The following is a 23228-nucleotide window of genomic DNA, read 5'->3' on the forward strand; positions in this document are numbered from 1 at the left end:
TGTAGCAACTATGTATGCAAACTGAGCATCTTTATATAGGTCAGGGGGCAGCATGTCTAATACATGCCATGAAACAGATACTTTAATGTAAATAATACATTACAGAAATAATTACACATGGGCAGCAGGTCCCATACTGATTGTAATCTGTCTATGGCAGATTAATGTTTAAAACAGCCTAGTTTTGGATTGTGAATGTGTTTTATGAGCAGAGTAAGTTAATCGATCAACTCAGAGCTTATATTGTAAATTACCATTGAAACTAGGTTTTGAACCTCACAATCCAGTGTTCTTACAGCTAAAAAACCTGAACCTAAATTGTTAAATATTATAACTTAACATGATGTTATTTACAAAGGATTTGATTTTGACTTCATTTCTCTGTGAAAGCTTGGTTACTGTGTCTTCATTCTTTTCGGGGATGAAATGAAAGTTATTAATTCTAATTATTTACTGAACACATTTTTATTAAGTATTTTTGGAGAGCCTGTGCTAAGAGCTGTGGGGCATATAAAAATGGTTGCTGGCTACCATGAAACTTTAATAGGTGAGATAAGTCTTGAATACAGATAGCTGAACAAATAATATAGCAGACAATCATTATCTTATGGGTGGTACAAGTGAGGACTTAAGGTCAAAGGAGTAAGCAGTAATTTCCAGCTAGGAGAATGAGAGCAGGATTCATGGATGCAGTAGAGCTGATCAAGGGCTTGAAAGATAGCTTATGGGCATGTTAACGGTAGCATGTACCAATTGGAGCAGACAACGCTCCAAAAGATAAAAAAGCTTCTCTGATGTGTCTTAATTTTATTACATAACCTATTTTGTTTAACGATGTTTGACAGTTGATTGTTGGATTACAATCCAACAGTTGTAGTATTACAACTTTCGTTCTCAGAAGAATGTTGCTGTGTGATTCAGGATTGTATAGTAGAGTAGGTCTCAAAGTGTGGTCTCTGGTAGCATCAGAGGCTCCTTGTACCCTGTTAGAAATGCAGATCCTTGGTTCCGCCCCAGGCCTAGCAGTTGGATCCAAAAGAATAGGGGTCAAGGCCCGGCAATCTGCTTTAACAAGCCTTAACCTTTTGTGAGAGGGCCGAGCGTTTATAGTCCATTACTACCTTTTGAAAAAAATGTATCAGCTTTATTTGATATGTGCTTTTTTTGTATGTGATCTTTCTCTAGAAGCTATTAATGATAATCACCCATTTACTCTCCAACTTACTTTACTTTGATTATAAAATTTTTGTCAGTTTGAAGGGTAATGTTTTTACTTGGAAATCTGGAAATTGTTAGGGGGCTATTTTAATTGTCAGTGGTAATTATAAAGAAAATTGTTAGTACATCTCCTTGGCACATCAAGTACACTTGCTGTTTTATTGTCACCTAGAATTTAAAACTGAGGTATTGTGGTCACTGGATATATAGGAAGGAAACATGTCCTGATAGAGTTTTTTATTTTTATGGAATCTTTTAATGACACCTGTCAGTTTTATACTAATCTGTTTTGAAATTGTAATAATTCATTATTTCTAATTAAAATCTAATAATTGAGGAACTGCCAGGCTTTTACAAAGTGGCTGCATTTTACATTTTGACCAGCAGTGTTTGAGGGTTCCAGTTTGTCCACAATCCTCAACCACCATTATTATTATTATTTTTAAATTTTATTTATTTTAGAGAGCTAGAGAGCATGAGAAGGAGCAGAGGGAGAGGGACAAGCAGACTCCTCCCAACATGGGGCTGGATCCCACGACCCTGAGATCAGGACCTGAGCTGAAATCAAGAGTCAGACTTTTAACCGACTGAGCCACCCAGGCACCCCTCAACCACCATTATTATTGTCCTTTTGTTTTGGTAGCCTTTCTAGTGGATGTGAAGGTGATATCTTCTTGTGATTTTGATTTGCGTTTTCCTGATGGCTAGTGATGTTGAAGGTATTATCATGTGCTTATTGGCCATTTGTATATTGTCTTTGGTGGAATATCTATTCAGATACTTGGCCCATTTTAAAATTAGGTGGTTTGCCTTATTATTGAGTTGTATTATTTCTTCATATATTCTAGACACAAGTCTGTTATGTTTTGTAAAAATTTTCTTCTGTGGCTTTTCACTTTCTTGATGGTGTCCTTTGGAGTGAAAAGGTTTTAAATTTTGTTGCTTGTGCTTTAGGTGTCCTATCTAACCATTGCCTAATCCAGAGTCGCTTAGTTAGGTCTTTGATCCATTTTGAGGTAATCTTTTTATATGGTATGAAGTAGGGTTCCAGTTTCATTCTTTTTGCATGTGAATATCTGTACCAGCACCCATTTCTTATAGTGACAGATTTTTGTGAATTTTTATCTATACTTTCTAGATCTTTTTTGCACTTTGAAGAGATTCTGAGTTTTACTGATACTCCCCCCCCTCCCCCCGGCCCCTGTCCAAAAAGGAATAAATTTACTAACTGTTGAAAAGATGCTGTGAATAAAGCACTGTGTTCTGTTTTAGGAGCCATATTTTTAGAATGACACAAACTGGAGCAGGTTTTTGTAATTGTTATGTCACAAATTTTTTAAAATGGGAAATAGAACACTTGGGGGTGAGAGACTAGGAGAAAGTCCTTCCAGTAGCTAAAGATTTTCATTTAAAATAGAGTTAGACTTGTTTGGTATATGGCTCCAGAAGCTCTGAGTATGAATTCAGGTAAATACATTTGAAACCTAGAGAAGAAAGAACTTTGAAACAATTAGAGCTGTCCAATAATTTAGCAAATAGCACCCTTACTTAGACAGAAGCACTCAACATTGGAGGAGCTCAAGCAGAAGTTGAATGATGGGTCATTTTGTCATTAAATTACAGAGTGGATTTCTGCATAGAATAAAGTTTGTTGAAGGTTTTCTATTTTCCTATTGTAGTTTGCTTTCATAGTTGTGAAGGGTTTTCTCTTCAGGGTTCATCCTTTTCCAGACTTCTGTCAAGTAGGAGAATGAGGGTGAGTGAAAATAGGTTTTGATTAGCTAACATTATCATGGATTATCCTGAAAATTAGTTTTATCGCATGAGTTAGGATGTATTTTTGTGTATGTGTGTGTGCACATCTCCAACCTTGTTGGAAAACATAATGAACAGTGGGGATGAGGCACTGTAGTAAGAGTATTAGTCTAATGTTAAATTTAGGCATGGTTGTGATTTGTAGATTGTGGAATGAAGAAAGCTTGCATAAATGCAGGAAAATGTAAATTGTGATAGTATAAATGGAATTTCATTTTCTTTTCAGAAAAATCTAGAAGTTACCCTTCCTGATTCAAAGAATTATGTTCTTAACTTTGTAAATGATCTCTTAGAAGAGTACATATTGTTAAAAAGGAGAAAGTGTGCTAGTGTGTATTTATACTTTTTTTTTTTTTAAGATTTTATTTATTTGTGAGAGAGAGAATGAGAGAGAACATGAGAGGGAGGAGGGTCAGAGGGAGAAGCAGACTCTCTGCAGAGCAGGGAGCCTGTTGTGGGACTCGATCCGGGGACTCCAGGATCATGACCTGAGCTGAAGGCAGTCGCTTAACCAACTGAGCCACCCAGGCGCCCGTGTATTTATACTTTTATGATAACTGTATTTAAATCATGTCTTAAGGTTTGGAAGAAACCTGATCATTATATAAGCTGATTGAGGCAAAAAGAATTTAAATACCTGGCCTTTGGGCAAAATAATTTAAGGACCTTTTAGTGATAAGATTTACACTATATGCTCAAAATAGAATTGGGAACATGAAAAAATCAGATGTCTTTATTTCTTTGAAGTGAGATTTTGGAATGAGCTTTAGAGAAAAACTTTTGAGCTTAGCCTGTTCCATGTTTTAAGTATTTATCTTGTTTGCCCAACTTTAGAGGTTTTACCTTCCTTTTTTTTTTTTTTAAAGTAAGCTCTGTGCCCAACATGGGGATTGAACTCAGAACCCTAAAATCAAGAGTCACATGCTCTACTGACTGACCCAGCCAACCACCCCATTATTTTAAAGATTATTTCAATATCTCACTTGGAGCATACCGTGGAATCTTGGTTGGGAATGCTTGGCTTCAAACAAAAGCTTTTTTTCTTTATATGATGTTGGTACAGGTATGCCTGACTGAGCAGTTGGTACAAATCTATTAAAATGAAGAGGTCTTCTATAATTGTGTCTTTTTAAGGCTTAAATTTAAAATGTTTTTTAATGTGTGTATTCTTTTATGCTTAAGAATGTGAAAATACTATTTTTAGTATATATGAATTTTCCCCTGAAGTTACTATACATTAAAAAAAAAAAAATTAAAGCATATTATCCAGATTTTTTTTGCTTGTTTTTCAATGTACCATCTAAAGTTTGCTAACGTTTATATCTTTCTGCCTTCCCTGGTGGTGGACTTGCAGTATTTTAGGTTCTAACCTTTTAGGTCAGAGATCTTCTTCAAGTGCACAAGAGTTCAAATTAGTATGTGTAGAGCCAAATTTGACATTTGTGTTGGAGGCAGATGTCATCACAGTATTAAGGACTTTGGGTCAATACTTGGTAATTTTCAGGAGATGTGCTGAACTTTTTGATGCTGTTCTGTCTGTTCTGTCATCTCACCTCTTCTGTTACCCCAACCTGGACTGACACTCTTTTCATGCATTTCTAGGTGCTTTGACACAGTCTTACAGTGTTCAGCACTTCGGTCTTGTATAGAAGTTCTGTGTCTTTATAGGTCTCATTTTAGAGGAGGAGGAAATAATTTGACTTGTACCCTATAGCACCTAATAGAATGTATTTCACTTAATAGGCATGGTATTAGGGAGTAAATAAATTTGAGAGTTGTGCCCAGAAGAGAATTTTGGTGAATTTGTCAACACAGACATACTGTAATTTAAGTGCATCTTCTATTAATAGAATAAAACTTAGTATATTAATCCTGCTTTAGTTTCCAGTGTACTTCACAATTTTGACTTCACATAGATTAATTGGAATGTTGGTATTACCCACATTTCTCCATCTGGGGGATTGGGGCTGAGGTGGTTTTTGTAATTCTTCCAATCCCTATCTCATTCTAGGTTTCCAGTAATCTATGACTCTTCATTACTTGCATTTTCATAGATTCTGCTTGTTTAGTTACAAAAACTTGTAAAATCTAAAGGTGAATCGGATGTGACAGCAGCTTTACCAAAAACAGGCTTGCCTTCTTTATATCTCTCAAGAAATAGGCTCAGTGGGGTTGTAGAAATTCCATTCATTTCCCCTGTGCCAAATGTCAAAGCGAGACTTGAATTCAGAGCCATTGATGAAAGATGGTGCCTAATCCTCTTAGGCCACCAAATTTATGTTAATCACCAGATAAGACTCTCTCCCTCAGGGAGTTAAGAGCTTAAAGAGAAAGTTAATGCAGGTGGACTGCAATCTACCTGAATTTAGTCTGGTTGAAAAAAATGGCACATTGTTTGGAAGTAAAGGATAATGGTTGAAAGAAGAAAGAGGTGTAAAGTCAAATTGGGACTTTTTTTCTGGAAGGGAAGAAAGATTGACATATGGGAAGATTTCTCAGCAAAGAGTTTATATTTATCAGCTCATGGTCAGTCGTCAGTCTTTTTTACCTGTCCCAAGAATTGCAGACTGGGGCGCCTGGGTGTCTGAAGTCAGTTAAGCATCTGCCTTCGGCTCAGGTCATGATCCCAGGGTCCTGGGATTGAGTCCCCCATTGGGCTCCCTGCTCAGCGGGAAGCCTGCTTCTCCCTCTCCCACTCCCCCTGCTTGTGTTCCTGCTCTGTCTCTCTGTCAAATAAATAAAATCTTAAAAAAAAAAAAAGATCTCAAACTAAGACCTGGTTTTGGTAAATAAAGTGTTTTGAAGCATACCAAGCCCATTCATTAAATTACTATTTATAGGCTGTCTTTGTGCTCCAGTGGCAGCATTGAGTAGCTGAGACAGAGACTGTATGGCCCCCATACCCTAAAATATTTACTTCTTGGCCCTTTACAGAAAAAGTTTGCCAGTCCCTCATCTGTATGCCCACCCGTTCCTCTCAACAATATATTTTTTTACGTTTTCTGTAAATTTGAACTCTCACATACCTTTCACATAGATTTACCAATTTTTGATATTTTTGCACATTTGCTTTATATTATTAATCATCTCTTGTCATTTTTATTTATCTTATAATTTAGTTGAGCCATTTAAGAATAAGTTGTACACATTATAATCATTTACCTCTAAATACTTGTATCTCTTAAGAACAAGGATATTCTCTTACATAACAGTGCACTGATCAAATTCAGGGGAGATTTAACACTGATACGGTATTGATACAACATATTATTTAATATATTCCATATTCAGATTTTGACAGTTGTCCTGTTGATCTTGTTAGTAGTTGTTTTGCCCTAATTGAGGATCCAAGCCAAGATCACACATTGAATAATCTTTAATTTGGCATAGTTCCTTAGCCTCTCTTTGTGTTTTATTACTTTTACTTTGACAGTTTTAAAGAATGTTCTTCAGTTTGAGTTTGTTTCCTCAGGAACAGAGTCAGATTATGTTAACTGTGGTTTTATTTATTATTATTTTTTAAAGATTTTATTTATTTATTCATGAGAGACAGAGAGAGAGAGAGAAGCAGGCTCCCAAGGAGCAGGGAGCCCGATGCAGGACTCGATCCCAGGACCCTGGGATCATGACCTGAGCCGAAGGCAGACGCTTAACCATCTGAGCTACCCAGGCGCCCTAACTGTGGTTTTAAAGGAATGGAAAGTATGGAGTCACATAACAAGAAAAAGGTCTAGGTTAGAATTGAAGTAATTCTGGGCCAACTATCAAGAGTGAGGCCTGAATTCTAGTTATAGGAAATAATTGCTTGTCCATTATCTCCACATAGTTTCCATTGTGTGTGTGTTAAAAAAAAAAAAAAAAAATTACAGTATGCTATATTTAAAGAGCCTGGACTTTGAAGGTGGTGACATAGTTTTAAATCTTAGCTGTATTGTGAGTAAATATATAAAGGTGCGCAAATTAACATCTTAGAGTCGTTTGTAAAATATGGCTAATACATTTCTTCAAGTTTGGGAAAGTGAATGAGATAATATATGCAAAGTAAAAGGAGGCTACACTGTGTGTTATTTAGTAAAATATAGTGAATTTGGAAAACAGGAAAATCAGTATGAGTTAGAACTGTCAAAAAAATTTGAGTGGAGAAGATTGCACTTTACCTGTAATTTGAAGGAATGGTTGACTTTGGATAAACCATGTAGGTATGAAGAATCCATTGGAAGTTCTGGAGTGTGAGGGGATATGGGCAGATTAGGAAATAATGTTAGAGTGAGGAGATTGGTAAAAACAAAAATGTTGGAGTTGGAGTTTGAATGTCTAGATTATAGTCCAGCCTTTGCCATTGGCTAGTTGTATGACATGAGGTACATTGTTTTGTCTGTCTGGACTGTGTTTGGCATATTACCAGCGATTTTCAGAGAGGAGAGACATCACTGATAGGTTGGAGCAGTGAGGGAAGGAAGGTTTTCAGCAGGAAGGAGTTGAGGTGGGTCTTGAAAAATGGGTAGGCTCTTGATGGGAGGAAGAGGAAAGGGAAAATCATTAGACAAGCATGTTAAATTAAAGAAGGCACTATTAGAAATAAACCTATTGTATCAGGTTAAGGAGTGATGCATTTTGGAGAGTAATGAGAAATTAAGGTTATCGATTCTGAGCTCTATAAGTAGGGTCTTATAATTATGTGTGGCATTTAGAGTTGGAGTAGAAAAATGACCCTCTTAGTTATTTAAATAAAGGTTGGTGAGACGCATTTTGGAATATAACTAGATTTACTTGGTGCAACGTTTTTTGCGGGGGGTGGGGGTGATGGTTTTTGCTTAGTTTCTGTAGGGAGCCTAAGGGCTTTCTGTTGGAGAGGAAGATACCTCAAATTCTCTTCTCCCAGAAATTTAATGTAAGAAATACTAAAACTTAGTGGAAAGAAAGGGCAACTACAGTACTGCAGTAAAATGACCTTGAAGAAAATGGGTGAGGTTGAGTTCTAGGCCAGTTATTGGGTATATAGGCCTGAAGAGTCTTTGGAATGTTTCTGCATGTCAGTTGATTCTGGAGCTTCTGCAGACGCAGTCACTCAAGTATGGCAGTTGACCTTGGAGGAAAGTCGAAGTATAAATAAAACAATATGCGAAATTGGTAGCCAGTGTTGCCTGGACCAGGATCTAGACCAACTGTGTATCACCATGCAGTATATGACCATTGTCTATTCAGAATAAATTTCAACAGTCCTATCATGTGGCAGTAAAGACAGTACATGAATAACTGTTCTCTGTACATCTCTCTGCCTCAGGATTAATAACTTTTCTTCTGGCAGTGATCCATATCTATTTACCTGTGTATAAATAAAATCCGTGGAAGTCCTAATTATATATGAATCCAGCTATTCCTTGGAGAAATAAGCAGGATGGGACCATATTTGAAACAGGTTCTGGGAACAAACTTAATTGGGTAGAGTAGTTATTATATTCTTGATCCATAGAACTGCTTTTTTTTTTTCTCCCCCAAAAACCTGGCAATCCAGGTCTTTCTGAGCTAATGCTTTCAGAAAATCCTGTTTTTAGTGGTAAACATAAGTATCTCTTGGTTTTATAAAAGTTAAGAAATTGAGATAAGACAGTTGCCATTTAGTATGACGTGCTCATTTTGTTTATCTGCCCCCCCCCCCCCCCCCCACTTCAAGGCGTTTCCTTACTGTTCTGTCCTTAGCATCTGAAATGGTACCTGGCATATGGTAGGCACTCAATAAATAGTAATCAAATTGAATGAAGGAGATAATGGTATTTCAAAGCATAACATGAAAGTAAGCCTATTAAGTAAGGGGATTTACAAATGAAGTCCTTTAAAGTTTTTTTTTTTTTTTTAAAGATTTTATTTATTTATTTGAGAGAGAGAGAGAGAAACAGCATGAGAGGGGAGAGGGTCAGAGGGAGAAGCAGGCTCCCCGCTGAGCCGGGAGCCCGATGTGGGACTCGATCCCAGGACTCCGGGACCATGACCTGAGCCGAAGGCAGTGGCTTAACCAACTGAGCTACCCAGGCGCCCATCCTTTAAAGTTTTTATTTATTTATTTATTTTTTTAAGATTTTATTTATTTGACAGAGAGAGACACAGTGAGAGAGGGAACACAAGCAGGAGGAGTGGGAGAGGGAGTAGCAGGCTTCCCGCTGAACAGGGAGCCTGATGCGGGGATCGATCCCGGGGCCCTTGGGACCATGACCTGAGCCGAAGGCAGACACTTAACTGACTGAGCCACCCAGGCGCCCCCTAAAGTTTTTATTCTTATACCTTTTCTCCTTCTCCTTTTGTTTATGTGCTTTGTTTTAATCAGTGAAAGGGTGAGTATGACAAGCTACATTTAAATTTTGTCTAGGAGTCTTAGTCATGCCTTTGGATGACAATACCATGGCCAGATTTTTAGCCTTAACAGAATAGAGCCGGGGGTGCCTGGGTGGCTCAGTTGGCTAAGCATCTGTCTTTGGCTCAGGTCATAATCCCAGGGTCCTGGGATTGAGTCCCGTGTCGGGCTCCTTGCTCAGTGGGGAGGCTGCTCCTCCCTCTACCCCTCTGCCCACTTTTGCTCTCTCTCTCTCAAATAAATAAATAAAATATATATATAAAAAAAAGAGTAAAGCGAGCAGTTTTAAAATTTATTTATTCTGGTGATTATTGAAAATTTAAATCTTATTTGGTAAAATCCCATACTTAACTAATTTCTACCTAAAAATTACATTAAATTTTACTAACTTATCAAAGATACACCCAGTGATGGGGGTATGCAAAAAGCAAAATTACTTATCTGCATAAAGGAAGTTTATTTCCTGGCCCTGGGTGACCTAGAAAATCAGAAATTTCAGTACTTTTTTTTAATACCACAGAAGTAATGACTGCATATAATAAAATGAAAAAAAAAATGGGGCTTCTTTACTAGTCCTACTCTCAGGAGACAACCGTGCTTAAGATACCTTTGTTTTGGTTCTTTTGGTGGTTATCATTAAACATTTGTTTATATCTTCATCTATTAGCTTTAGACACAATTTATTATTTCTCTTCAACTTTTAAAATGAGTGTCCTTGATAATGTTTTAGTGAAATATGTGTTCTTTAAATAATGCCTGGGGAAAGAAAATTGTTTAGATTGGCATAAAACATGAGAGTGCAATAACAGGTTTATTGGGCAGGAGAAATACTGGGAACTGTCAGGAAAAACATTTCTGTGTTTTCCTTTACAAACACACATAATACTTCTGACACTTCTGATCACCACATGTGTGGTAATAATTTTCCCACCAAGCAGTTTCCACAGCACCAGCTGGGTGTCCTATAATTCAACTCAGTTCTGACACTGTCTGCATGGAGTTAGCCTCCCATCCCACAGCGTGAGGGCTCAGTCCCACAGGACTCAACTTCAGATGCCAGTCGCAAGTTCCACGTTGTTGGCTTCTGAGTGACTGGCTGTGAGTTGGAGTTCCCATGACTCCCTCTTGGGTTTGATAATTTGCGAGAGCTCAGGGAACCACTTACATTTACCAATTCATAACAAAATGGTATAATAAATCAATGAACATTCAGGTGGAAGAGATGCATGGGGCAGGGTATGGGGGAAGAGGCGCAGTGCTCCCATGCTCTAGCTGCCAGTTCTACCCTCAGTATCTCCATGTGTTCAGCAATCCGGAAGCTCTCTGAAATCTATACTTTTTTTTTTTTTTTTAAAGATTTTATTTATTTGACAGAGAGAGACACAGCGAGAGAGGGAAAACAGCAGGGTGAGTGGGAGAAGGAGAAGCAGGCTTTCCGCTGAGCAGGGAGCCCGATGTGGTGCCCGATCCCAGGACCCTGGGATCATGACCTGAGCCGAAGGCAGACGCTTAACGACTGAGCCACCCAGGCGCCCCTGAAATCTCTACTTTTGAGAGCTTTATGGAGGATTCATCATATAGGGCATGATCAGTCATGAACTCAGTCACCAGTCCTCCTCTTCTTGAAGAATGGTGGGTGGGGCTGACAGTTCCCCAGCTTTAAATCATGGCTTGGTCTTTTTGGTGCTCAACCCTCATCCTGAAGTTAGCCAGGATCCCACCAAGAGTTGCCTCTTCATAAAAAAAGGCACTCTTAACCCCCAGCAAATTCCAAGGCATTTAGGAGCGCTTTGTCAGAAACCAGGGTCAAAGACCAAATATTAGAACCAAAGATATCCCTAGTGCTCTTATTAGGAAATTATAAGCTTTAGGATCTCTTTGCCAAAAGTAGTATTTCTCTGTGTCCTCCTTGTAGACTTAACCTCAGTCTAGGAATACATCTCTGACTAGAGTTGGACTTAAAGGAGATTTAGCCTCTGCCAAGTCATTCTCCACTCAGAGAATTCTTTGGGGACTTGGAATTTGAAGCGATTCTAGAAGTTTATTTTTGCATGTATAGTATGGTTATAACTACACTTGTCTTTTCCCCTTTACAGTGTAAAATCTGTGGTCCTTAACTAGGCTCTGAATGAGTGAATGTTGAAGAACACTTGAGAGTGAAAAGATAAATGGCTTTTAAAGAACAGGCCTTCTATATTGGCCTGGAATGGAACCAGTTTCTTAGAATGTGGCTTAAGGTAGTCCTCACTTGAATATTCTACGATAATGTCCTGACTTTCTGCCTCAGAACATGGATAAAATAAGCGAGGGGGGGAAAAAGCTAAAAATTTATATACTATATTGTAAGAAATGTATAAAAGGCCATTGACTCTAGCCTTCTAGTTTCTGACTGCTTAGTACTTTGCACATTATGAAAAATAGCAAATTGATGGGGTCAGAATGTTTAGTGGTCTTGGTTGGTAATTCATCTTATGCTGAACCCGTTCTGCTCTTCAGTACTGGTTCTCTGCCCTTTGAATGAAATAGCTAGTTTTACTATATATTTCTCCCAATCAATAACATGGAAATAAAGTGGAATTTATTAAAGCTCCAAGTGGGACTTGCTGACTTCTTTCAAATTAGAAAATTAGTCACTGTACTAGTGGAATTTGAAGTTAGACTGACTCAGATTGTTAACATCTTTATTACTGCACTAGAGAAGATGCATATTAATAGAATTTATAGAGCATGTTAAATTGTCCAGGGCAGCAAATATTAGGGAGAACTGAGAGCTTACATTGCCTATAAGGAATTTCCTGGAATGGGAAACTGCAAGTTATTTCCTATTAATGTTTTAATTTTTTTTTTGATATTCTGTTTAGAAGGAAAATAATTTCAGGCTACACAGATATTCAGTAATTTATATGACATTCAAAACCAAAATAAAGGTACTGTTTTTAAATACGGTGTAATTAGGGAGAAGGCTTAATGAAAGCCTTATTAAATTTACCCATTATTTGCTATCACTGGAAGTATCCTTCTCAGGAATGCAATGTTGCTGTTTAGGCAATAGTTTTATAGCTTCTCAGCTACTACTTGGAAGCCAGGGTGTAGGAATAATAATATTAAACTGATACTTCTTTTAAAACATGGACATTGGGTTATCCAGTACCCATTATAGATGATTGGTTGTGGTGTTAATTTAAAAATGAGCATTATTTTTTAGAGGCCAAACTCTTGACCCACTCCTGCTTTCCTGTCCAGTAATTCTTTTTTTTTTTTCTTTTTTTCCTTTTAAGATTTTATTTATTTGACAGAGAGAGACACAGCCAGAGAAGGAACACAAGCAGGGGGAGTGGGAGAGGGAGAAGCAGGCTTCCCGCTGAGCAGGGAGCCCGATGCGGGGCTGGATCCCAGGACCCTGAGATCATGACCTGAGCCGAAGGCAGACGCTTAACGACTGAGCCACCCAGGCACCCCCCCCCTTTTTTTTTCTTATTTTATATCCAGTATTTAATCTAGACAGGATATGTTATACTGCTGGTAGCAGTCTGTTTTAAAACAAAGCTGCATTTTTATTTTATGAAATAAACTGTTCATTAACATTCATGAAAACAAAGTAAAGCATTCTAGACGTTTAGATTGGATGTACTGATTGATAGTTTATTTAAAGGACAGCTCAGTGTGTCCCATCATACTCAGAATCTGGTAAAATAATGACTGCCATTAATTAAGTGCTTTTTATAGTTTAGGTATGATTACATGCTTGATATGCATTATCTTCTTTTAGTTCTCATAACAATATCCCTCTGATAGTGTTAAAATCCTCGTTTTACAGATGAAGAAACAGGTTAAGAGAATTAAATAAGCAGCCTCCTGTCTGGTGCTCAGTAAATGGAGCAGTCAGTACTCTTGCATTTGGTTCTGGTGTAGTTCTTTGTATGGTTTCTTCCACCTTAATTCCTAGAATTTGGTAAATAATGGATGAAGCTGTGGAATGGAAAGCAATGTAAATGTTTACTGACTAAGTGAATTGCACTAATGTAATTGAGTAATTGTAAAGAACTAGACATTTGTGTATGACCTTTCCATTTCGTGAAGTTTGCAAATGAATGTTCTAGCATAGTATTACTAAATACACGTGGGAAAGAGTAGAAGATTTGGTGTGGTTAGAGGAGAGCAAGGATATGCAATATTCAGGTTGTTGGAGAGTGGGGAGCAAAAAGTAAAAGTAATATTAAGGAGGTATGAGATAGAGATGTAATTTCACAGTAGCCACCAATAAATCTAGATGATCTGAAAATGCAAAAGAACTTCATTACAGTAAAGGTATAAGGGACATACATCTATATTTCAGATGTTATTTCCCCACAGTGTTAGAATGCCAGTAGAGCAAATTTGTCTATCTTTCTTGTCTTTCTTCCTAGGACCTTAGGGTCAGAAACTGATAATGAAAGGCATCCTCCCTGCCTACTGTAAGCCGTCTGATTCCTTGAAGCAGTCTGTCCAGTTTTTGTCTGTAGAACAGTGAGGGAGAAAGAGCAAACCTTAAGCCTTTCTCAGTGAACTACAGCTGCTGATACTTCTTCCTCTTCATTCAGTTCTCCTTTGCCTTCCCAGTTCTTCTACTCTGTAGGCCTAAAGTACTCAATGGGATCAGAATCAAACTATGTACCCCAAAAAAGCAAAACTTACGCCTTTTAAGAATAACTGTTATGTTTTTAAATTTGTGCATTTTAAACAGTAGTACAGCATTAAAATGTTTCACCAAGATGAGTTCATTACGATAACGTGTTTAGGTTACAAAATATTTCAGAGCTAAGAGCTTGTCAAATAGTTGGCCATAGTTCTTATTGTTTACCTTTGGAACAAAAATTATTCTTCCAATATCCTGGGTTTCAGATATGGTTTGCATCAACTAACATTTGACTTCATTCTTCCTGAAATTAGTTTGTGAGGGAGTGAAAAACAGTCCCAACAATTTTATTGTCATTGATTTCTATAGTACTGTGCAGATAAGGTCTTCATTTTAACCACTAGCCTTTTTATGAGAGGGGTACATTTATATCACATATGCTTTGTTCTAGGCATTGAGAGTTGTAAAGCTGAATAAGGCATCTTTCAAGATCTGTACCTTCTAGTGAAGGGGGATGGACATATAAATTGGATATTTGCAGTGGTGATAGAGCTTAGGTGGGATGTAGGTGATCTAAAATTTAGCCAGATGGTGTAGCATATCCAAAGTCATGAAGGCACAGGGAACTAAAGACGTACTTGTGAGGTACCACCCTAGAGATAGGAAGTAATGGTGTTTTGATGATTGATTAGCTATAGCTGTAGTATATAAGGGAGGAGAAAGAGCCATGTTTCTAGTTTGGGTCGCTGGGAGGATGAAGCCATACCCAGATGTAGAGAATATAGGAAGAGGAGCAAGTTTAGGATGGGAGATGAATTAAGCGTATACATAGTAACTTTGAAATGCTTTGGAGACCTCTCTGGGGAAAATGATGTCCAGTTGGATTCAAGTAACTGAAAACACTAGTTTAAACAAATCCAGAGGCAGGAAGTTGCATTTTTTTTATTCCCTTGTTCTTAGTGTGAGGAATTCCATCAGGCCTTGGTTGAAAAATGGCTACTGCTTCAGGAGGCATCAGGTTTAAATGGGAAGAAGTGCTGCATTTGTTATCTGTTCTCAGGAAAACAAAAGCTTCCCTAGCTGCCCCCCATGCTGAGGTGTCTGGGAGCCCCTGTCCCCACCCCTATTTCTGTTTAGATCTTATTAACTAGATTGTTTCACATGCTAACCTCTAGCCACAGAAAGGCCAAGAAAGCGTTGCTGTGGACATGTTGCCGCTGTGAACAAAATTGCCATTATGTTAGGTGGGAGGCTGAAGGCGACTAAATAGTTATGTAAATAGCTAATTAAGCAGTGACCCAACAAAGAGGCCCACTATTGCCTCTTTCACTTCAAAATTTAAAAACAACTGAATTTTCAGATAATCAGGTGCTGTTCCATTATAAATTTTGGGATGCATGCCTGTTAAAAATAATTTGGGCTTTAGATTTCATCAAAGTTGTAGGGGAAGGAGATTGAGGACTGTGGGTAGTAGGATTCAAGGAACCAGTAGGCATTGTAGAGATATTTAGGAAAAGGAATTGACCAAATCCAGTGATTGATATGGCTGACAAAGGAGACAGAGGGAAGAATCAAGGATGACTTTCAGGCTTTTGATTTGGGTAATGAAGATTAAGCCAAAAGTAACAGTATTTGCTGCAGAAATGGCTATGGTGCTTTTATGCCTTCCAAGACTTTTTGGTAAACTTCCAAAGTACGAGGGTTATGCATTTTAAAATTCCGTGCTTTCTTATGAGTACTGATACGTAATTTAAATAAATTGTAACCAAATTCTCATCAGATGAAGTTACTGATATCTGTATCTGTCTGTTTTTAAATAATTAAATCCACATGGTATTTCAAGAACTAGTTGTATGAAATATTCTAAGTCCAAAGTATGTGGAAGCTGGGTAAATATGGGTGACAAAAAGTATTTATTGGTTGGTGGACTTAAGCTGTCTTCTGGTGGGTGCGTATGATCCTGGCTGTACTGATTCTGCCCTACCTGTGGCAGTAAGAGAATATGGATCTAGATCTCTTTCTCCTAAGTGATAACATTCATGAAAAAATCTTGGTCATGTTGGAATAAAGGAAACTTTTGGGAAGCAAAAGCTTTGAAAAAAGACTCAGGAGACTTAGAGGAGAGTGGTTAAGAATTTAACCTGGCATCTGATGTCTGCTTACTTGACCCCTCATTAATTGTTGGTTTTGGTCTAGGAACTGCTTTGAGCATTAGTTAACTAGTTTTTGAAACAGACACAATACTGTACAGCTTGTTATAAGATTTAAATGATATTAAGTGTGCAAGCAGTGCAGAGTTTCATATTTTGTTATTTCAGATAAGAATATTTAACCTTTGGGCCTCAATTTCCTTTTGAACTTGACTGCTTTTCTTTAGCTTCCTTTAGCCTTCATATCATCAAAAGAGATTTTCTTTGCTATTTGTAAGGTTTTTTGTAGTGTGTTAGTTTGGTTTTATGTTTGTGTTGCCGTATTTCTCAAGTTCAATTCAGTCAAACCCAGTCATTGCTTATAGGAGGTGAATCAGGCTCATAGAAGCTTTAAATTACAGGCCCAAGACCACTTACAGCCTTGAGGCAGAGTAGGGATGAGGACCCAGGTGTGTTGTGAGGAAAGTGTTCACCAGACCTTTTCTCCTTCTGTGGGTAAAAAACTGGTTCAATTTTTTAGTGGTGTTTCACTTAAAAGATAAAAGTGGAATGTCCGGCAGTATTACCAGCCAAGACCGGGGTGTGGCAGCATGGCCCCTGCCTGGTGAGCTGCATCTGGACTGGGAGTACCTATGTGGAGGGAAGGTGTGGCACGTTCTTAAAACAGCATGTCCTTTGATGGGTTGGGTCCCTGGGAAGTTAGGCCCATGAAACTCAAAATGATATTGGTCCCTCTGTGGAGCTTGAAGTTTTTAAGCTTTGGTAGCCTCCACATGCTTTGTGAGTTCTTGCCCCTTCCTAGCTGAGCAGTGAAGTGGTGGTAGGAGGAAGAGGTGCAGAGACAGTAGCTGGATTGCATATTCTGCTGATACGGCTGGCCTCATGCTACCAGATAGTCTTTTCCTGTCCTATATCCTTGATTTCTAAGTAAACTCAGTGGCCTTCTTAGGTTTTGTGAGTTTGTCTAATCCAGCCTGAGTCATCAGAGTTCTTTTTTATCTCATTGATTAGCCCTGACTTGAGATCGAGAGGCCAGTGAACAGTCACACACAACAGATTTTCATCCTCTTTGTGGGAAAGATTATTTTCCTCATAGTGTTCTTTTTTTTTAAGATTTTATTTATTTATCGGGGGTGCGGGAGAAGCAGAAAGAGAGAGAGAAGCAGACTCCTTCCTGAGCAAGGAGCCCGATGTGGGTCTTGATCCCAGGACCCTGAGATCATGACCTGAACTGAAGGCAGTGGCTCAACCCACTGAGCCACCCAGGTGGCCCTCCTCATAGTATTCTTGAAACAATTTCTGGCTTACATTCCTTCTTAAGAAGAAGAGTGCCCTTCCCCTATCTCCACAGATCGTCACCACTCATTTCTCATTTAAAACTGATTGGAATCCAGAATTATGTTTTAGGTATGATAATAGGCACAGTTATAGAGATAGCTTAATTTTTTTCCAGGAATTTACAATGGATACCAAACAAGGTATTGAAACAAATTCAGCTAATCTTTATAGTTCTAGGTTTGTGCATTTTCATAAACTAGTCTCACTGTCTCTTTATTTTTGTTCTACTCAAGAATATTAAACACTGTGTGTTTGTGTGTGGAGGGGAGCCCAATGGTTCTTAAGCATTTGAGGAAGTCTTGGTCTGTATCCACATTTGTGTTTTGTTATTTTTACCTAGTTCAGTATTTTAAGGTAGTGATGGCAGATAAATATATGCAGTACCAGGCACAGTGTAAGCATTTGATGGATATTTAAAAATTGAGACTGTGTCTAAACTGCACTAGAACTTAAGTGACCAGACTTTCCATTTCAGTGGCTTTTTTTTCTGTATTTTCTTTTTTTGGTATCCTGTGTCTTGAAAAAGTTCAAAGCTTTTTGATGTTAACTGTGCAAGAATGCTTGTATGAAAAATAATTTGACTAAACAGACCCTGGGTTACAGTTAAAAAGTTTTTTTTGTGGTTTTTTTTTTTTTTTTTAAGATTTTATTTTTTTTATTTGTCAGAGAGTGCACGGGCACATGAGCAGGGAGCCTGCTGCATGACTCAATCCCAGGACCTTGGGATCATGACCTGAGCCAAAGGTAGATGCTTAACCAGCTGAACCACCTAGGCACCCCTACAAGAGTTTTTTTTAATTTAGCGTATCTTCTTTCTCATTTGATAACATTTATGATGACCTCCATTATATTATAACACTAAAAATTTATTTTTTAATTTTTAATTTTTATTTAAAAAAGATTTTTTTCAAGTAATCTCCATGCCCAGTGCGGGGCTCAAACCCACGACCCCAAGATCAAGAGTCTCATGGTCTGCTGACTGGGCCAGCCAGCTGCCCCTGGAATGCTAAATATTTAGATAAACCTGTTATTTATAATGCCTAATATTTATCCTAGAATTACATCTTTATCATATACAGGAGATATAGGCAAGAACAGATAGTTCAGAGAAAAAATTAGAGTAATTCAAACATATATGATCTATTCGGTAAATATGGATGTTCCAGGTATGGCTTCCAACAAACATGAAAATGACATTAAGATGACAACAGTAAGGTAAGGCACATCTGCATACCTGACTGCCTGCATACAGAACAGAGAACATGCACTAGCTTCTTGATATCTTGCAGCTCTCACTTGATATGCAAACTGGTTCTGAGCATCCTACTTACTCCTGCAACCTGGGGGCACCACCTTCTTCTCACAAAAAACTCCTGAATCCCTCACCCTACTTGGGCTTTTTCTTTTTTCATAGCTCGTCACCTTCTACATAACACTTAATTCTAAATTATTCTGGAATTCAAATTCTGCCAGGGCAAAGATCATTATTTATTGATGTATTTTAGTGAATTTTGTTCCATTGTTAATAAAGGGCTAACTTTAAAAAGTAACAGTCTAGTAGAAAGGTTGATAAAACTTTTCTTCCCCTCTCTTTTCCTCCTCTCCCTCCGCAGTTCTATTTGTCTGTAGCGGGGTAACTCTTAAAGTCAGTAAAAGCAACAGCAAGATAGTTCTGCCATCGAACTTGGCTGAGAGAGAACACGTAGGCTTTAAGTTACGTTGCTTCCTAACCCCCTGACACAGAATCTGGCTTTTCGGTTTCTGTTTTCTTGAGTAACTAAAGCTCCACTAATGGAAAGAGATCATTTCTAGTATGTAAGTCCTTTGTTGTTGATGGAATCTTTGGTTGCTTCGATATTAGAGAACTGGGAAAAAGATAAGAAAATTGACATTTTGTTTTAAATGCAATTCTGTCTGGGGCACCTGGGTGGCTCAGTTGGTTAAGCGACTGCCTTCGGCTCGGGTCATGATCCTGGAGTCCCTGGATGGAGTCCCGCATCGGGCTCCCTGCTCGGCGGGGAGTCTGCTTCTCCCTCTGACCCTCCCCCCTCTCATGTACTCGCTCTCTCTCTCATTCTCTCTCTCAAATAAATAAAATCTTTAAAAAAAAAAAATAAATGCAATTCTGTCTATGGATAGTTTTATGAAGTTGATTTAAAAATAATTACAAATATACAGTTTGTTTCTCTCCCATATTTATCTTTTAATTATATTATGACTTAGGGTTGTTTAAAAATACAAAAAATCTTTTGCAATAACATTTAGTTCACATTATAGAAGTGATTTTTGGTGTCCAGTTCTCATAAAACTATGTCAGAAAGCTAAAATACAAGCTCATTTTCTCTTACTTTAAAATATGCGTAATAACTCTCATTTCTTCTCACCAGCTCCTTGATGAACATCAGCTAGTTTCGCTAGAACTTACGGCAAACATGTTTTCCTGTTTCCGTTTGCTTTGGTGAAGAGGGTTTATTTCTAGGACTAGTCTGTTACTCTGTGCCTTCATTGTTCTCTTTCTTTGTTGTTGGGTTTTTTTTTTTTTTTTTTTAATACTTCCCATTGCTATTTTTATAATCTCATGGTAAGTCATAAACAGTTTTTTTTTTTTCCCTTGGAACCTAAATTTATCTTTTAATAAGGTAGTATTCTTAACCCTTTTGTGTACTTTTAAATTGAGCATTTATAATTAGCTGCTAATTATTGGTAGTAATTATGTGTGAAAACATCTTTAGGGACTTAATAGGGTTGGTGCTCTCTTGTTTTTAAATCATAGTTGTTGTTTTACAATAAACTGAACTCTGTGTTCATGCTTGTCAGGCTATCAAATACACTATCTCTGTATAGTATTTTTTTTTTTTTTAAGATTTTATCTATTTATTCATGAGAGATAGAGAGAGAGAGAGAGAGGCAGAGGCAGAGGGAGAAGCGGGTTCCCCGTGGAGCAGGGAGCCCAATGCGGGACTCGATCCTAGGACCCCGGGATCATGACCTGAGCTGAAGGCAGACGCTTAACCGACTGAGCCACCCAGGCGTCCCTGTAGAGTATAGTATTATATAATAGCCTCATTTTACAGATGAGGGCATGCTTATGGTTATATGAATATGATGTGAAAGAACTGAACTTTTAAACAGAACAGCTGTTCTCTCCATTCTACTTCCACTGTCTTTTAAGTGTCTGAAGATCACAGAGAACTACTCAAGGTTTAATACTTTTTTTCTTTATTGAACTTCATTGTTCTGTATGCACATAAGATGATATGTGAATGCCTTAGAAAATTTCTTTCCAATGGAATGGTTATATAGTTTTAGTGGAGAATGCTTGAATAATTTGTGTTTTACTTTGTCGGTTAGTTTGATTTTTTTTTTTTGAATATATCTTTAGCTCATTTAATCTAGTAAATTTATGCTTCATCCTGGATCGTAGAATTTTGGGTGGTTTTGGGAATTATTTCAGTAGCCAACATAGTATATTGCTTGTTACCCTTTTGTGTTTGTGTGTATGAATAGTTTTGTTGAAAAAAGTAATACCATTCCTTCATGTATTGTCTGTGGCTGTTTTTGCATTATAATAGCGGAGTTGAGTAGTTGTGACAGAGACCATGTAGCTTGCTAAACCAAAAATATTTAACTTTTTGGTCATAGTTTGCCAGCCTCTAGACCATTGCTGAGGAGTGGCTAAAAAGTTAGATTAAGCAGTTGTAGTATTCATATAGTTGCAGTTTGTACTTTATTATAACTTGAGTGGTAGGCAGGGAGAGGAGAGTGGTGTTCTGTATTGAAATAAATAAATTGAAACTACTTAAGAAAGGTGATGTTCTTTCCTTTCATGACCCCTACAGAGAGAAAAAGAGAGGGTGTGTGTGTGTGTGTGTGTGTGTGTGTGTGTGTATCCCTATCCCTGTCTCGGTATTTGTGTGTCCTGAGTGGATCAAGCTGACAACACAGCTTATATTTTCTTGTTTAAATGTTTCATTTTAAATTTGGTGAAAAAGTTAAATGTAAACCAATTTGGCAAACCAACCTCAGATAAGAATTTGACATTTTTTAGAATTACAAATATATCATTTATCATATGTTTAGAGTGAATTATATTAAGAGACAGGATAGCCCTGATTTCTTAAAGGACGGTATTTCTGAGTTGGTTTTTTTTTTTTTTTTGATAGAAACATGGTAGTTGAATGAGCTTGTTTTGATTTTCTGAAGGCAAAGCATTTATTGGTACTTTCTAGATTATAACAATCTTAAAAATATGAACTCAAAGCAGCCAGTTTCTAAGTTTTTTCATGTGAAAATCTGTAAGGAAATACTCTTAGTAAAGACATGTAAGAGTGACTTTTACATCCTTCAGCAGTAGATAGAAATACAACATTTTAAAATTCTCAGCCTAATACCTAACTTAATTTAATTTTTTTAAAAAAAGATTTTATTTATTTATTTGACAGAGAGAGACACAGCGAAAGAGGGAACACAAGCAGGGGGAGTGGGAGAGGGAGAAGCAGGCCTCCCACGGAGCAGGGAGCCCAATGCGGGGCTCGATTCCAGGACCCTGGGATCATGACCTGAGCCGAAGGCAGATGCTTAACGACTGAGCCACCCAGGTGCCCCTAATTTAATTTAATTTAATTTAATGTACCTACATTTTCTCTGTGCTCAAAAGACTTCAGAATGACTTTTTTTTTTTTTTTTGAAGAGGGAGAAGTGGGGAGGGGCCGATGGAGAGGGAGAGAGAATCCCCAGCAGGCTCCAAGCCCAGCAGGAGCTCACGTGGGGCTCCATCCCATGGCCCTGAGATCATGCCCTGAGCCACAATCTAGATTCAGAAGCTTAACCTACTGAGCCACCCAGGTGCCTCAGAATGACAATTTTCATTTAAGTAATTATCTGCTGGCATGTTCTTAATTTTTTATAAAAAGTTAAGAAGCTTATCCTTTTCTATTACGAAGAGAAAGTTGAAGATTAGTTTTCAAGTGTGATTGAGAGGTTCTCTGCTTCACTGAGAGGGTCAGGTGTGTTCATTTCATCACTCGGTGTTGTAACACTAGTAAGGTGTGTTCATTGTGACTTTGTTGGTCACACAGGACAACCACCATGTTTGGGCACATTCCAGATCTGTTCTAACAAGTTTTATCAATGATTGCTTTTTTTGAGGGGCAATGCTGTTACGTGAACTCACGAGAGACCTAATGTAACGGGACTCTTCAGTCATAGTAGCACCTCGCACAGCAGAATGTGGATGGGCAGTTTGTGCCCTGCATAGAAGTGCGCAGCCAAGGGAACGAGTGGGCGCTGACATCCGGGCCCCCGCTGTCAGCCACGCCATTTCTCTGGTATGGCACTGTGTCATTTCAGAGGGAAGGGCTCCTTTTACTCATATATATTATTTAAAAGTGATTGCATGTGAATCTTACGCCAGGCACTGTTGAGCACTTTACAAATACTAAGTTACTCAACTCTTACAACAATTTATTTTGGGCTAGCATGCTAAGTTTCGGAGCCTGGGAGTCAAGTCCAGTCTGTGTGGCTCCACAATAGAGGCTCTTCAACCCCCTGTACCATGTGGTAGAGCCTTTCTTTTTCTGTTTTCCTAATTCGTCCTCCTGGAGCCTTAATTTGCATACAGGTGCCACAGAGGCTCCTGAAGGCCCTAATAGCACACTTGAATGCCGAGTTGGAAGGAATTGGACGGGGCACACGTACGACCCCTCACCATGTGCCGCCATAGTAACTTCTGTGCTGAGTGATA

The 23228-nt window shown here is 38.1% G+C and overlaps 1 protein-coding gene across 10 annotated transcripts in view; it reads left to right on the forward strand.

Annotated features, from left to right (window-relative positions):
* The window catches only part of TBL1XR1 (TBL1X/Y related 1), a 175549-nt gene that overhangs the window by 55703 nt on the left and 96618 nt on the right, over positions 1–23228 (forward strand). For 3 of the 10 annotated variants that reach the window (XM_064585199.1, XM_064585208.1, XM_064585194.1), the window contains exon 2: positions 21928–22083. The exons of the other annotated variants lie outside the window; for them this stretch is intronic. The gene's annotated coding sequence lies outside the window, so the exon portion shown is untranslated. The remainder of the gene's footprint in view (positions 1–21927; positions 22084–23228) is intronic. 10 annotated transcript variants of the gene reach the window in all.

Source organism: Mirounga angustirostris, unplaced genomic scaffold (genome assembly GCF_029215605.1).
Source record: "Mirounga angustirostris isolate CCGP_5_RB_7025 unplaced genomic scaffold, mMirAng1.0.hap1 SCAF_1, whole genome shotgun sequence".
Lineage (NCBI taxonomy): Eukaryota > Metazoa > Chordata > Mammalia > Carnivora > Phocidae > Mirounga > Mirounga angustirostris.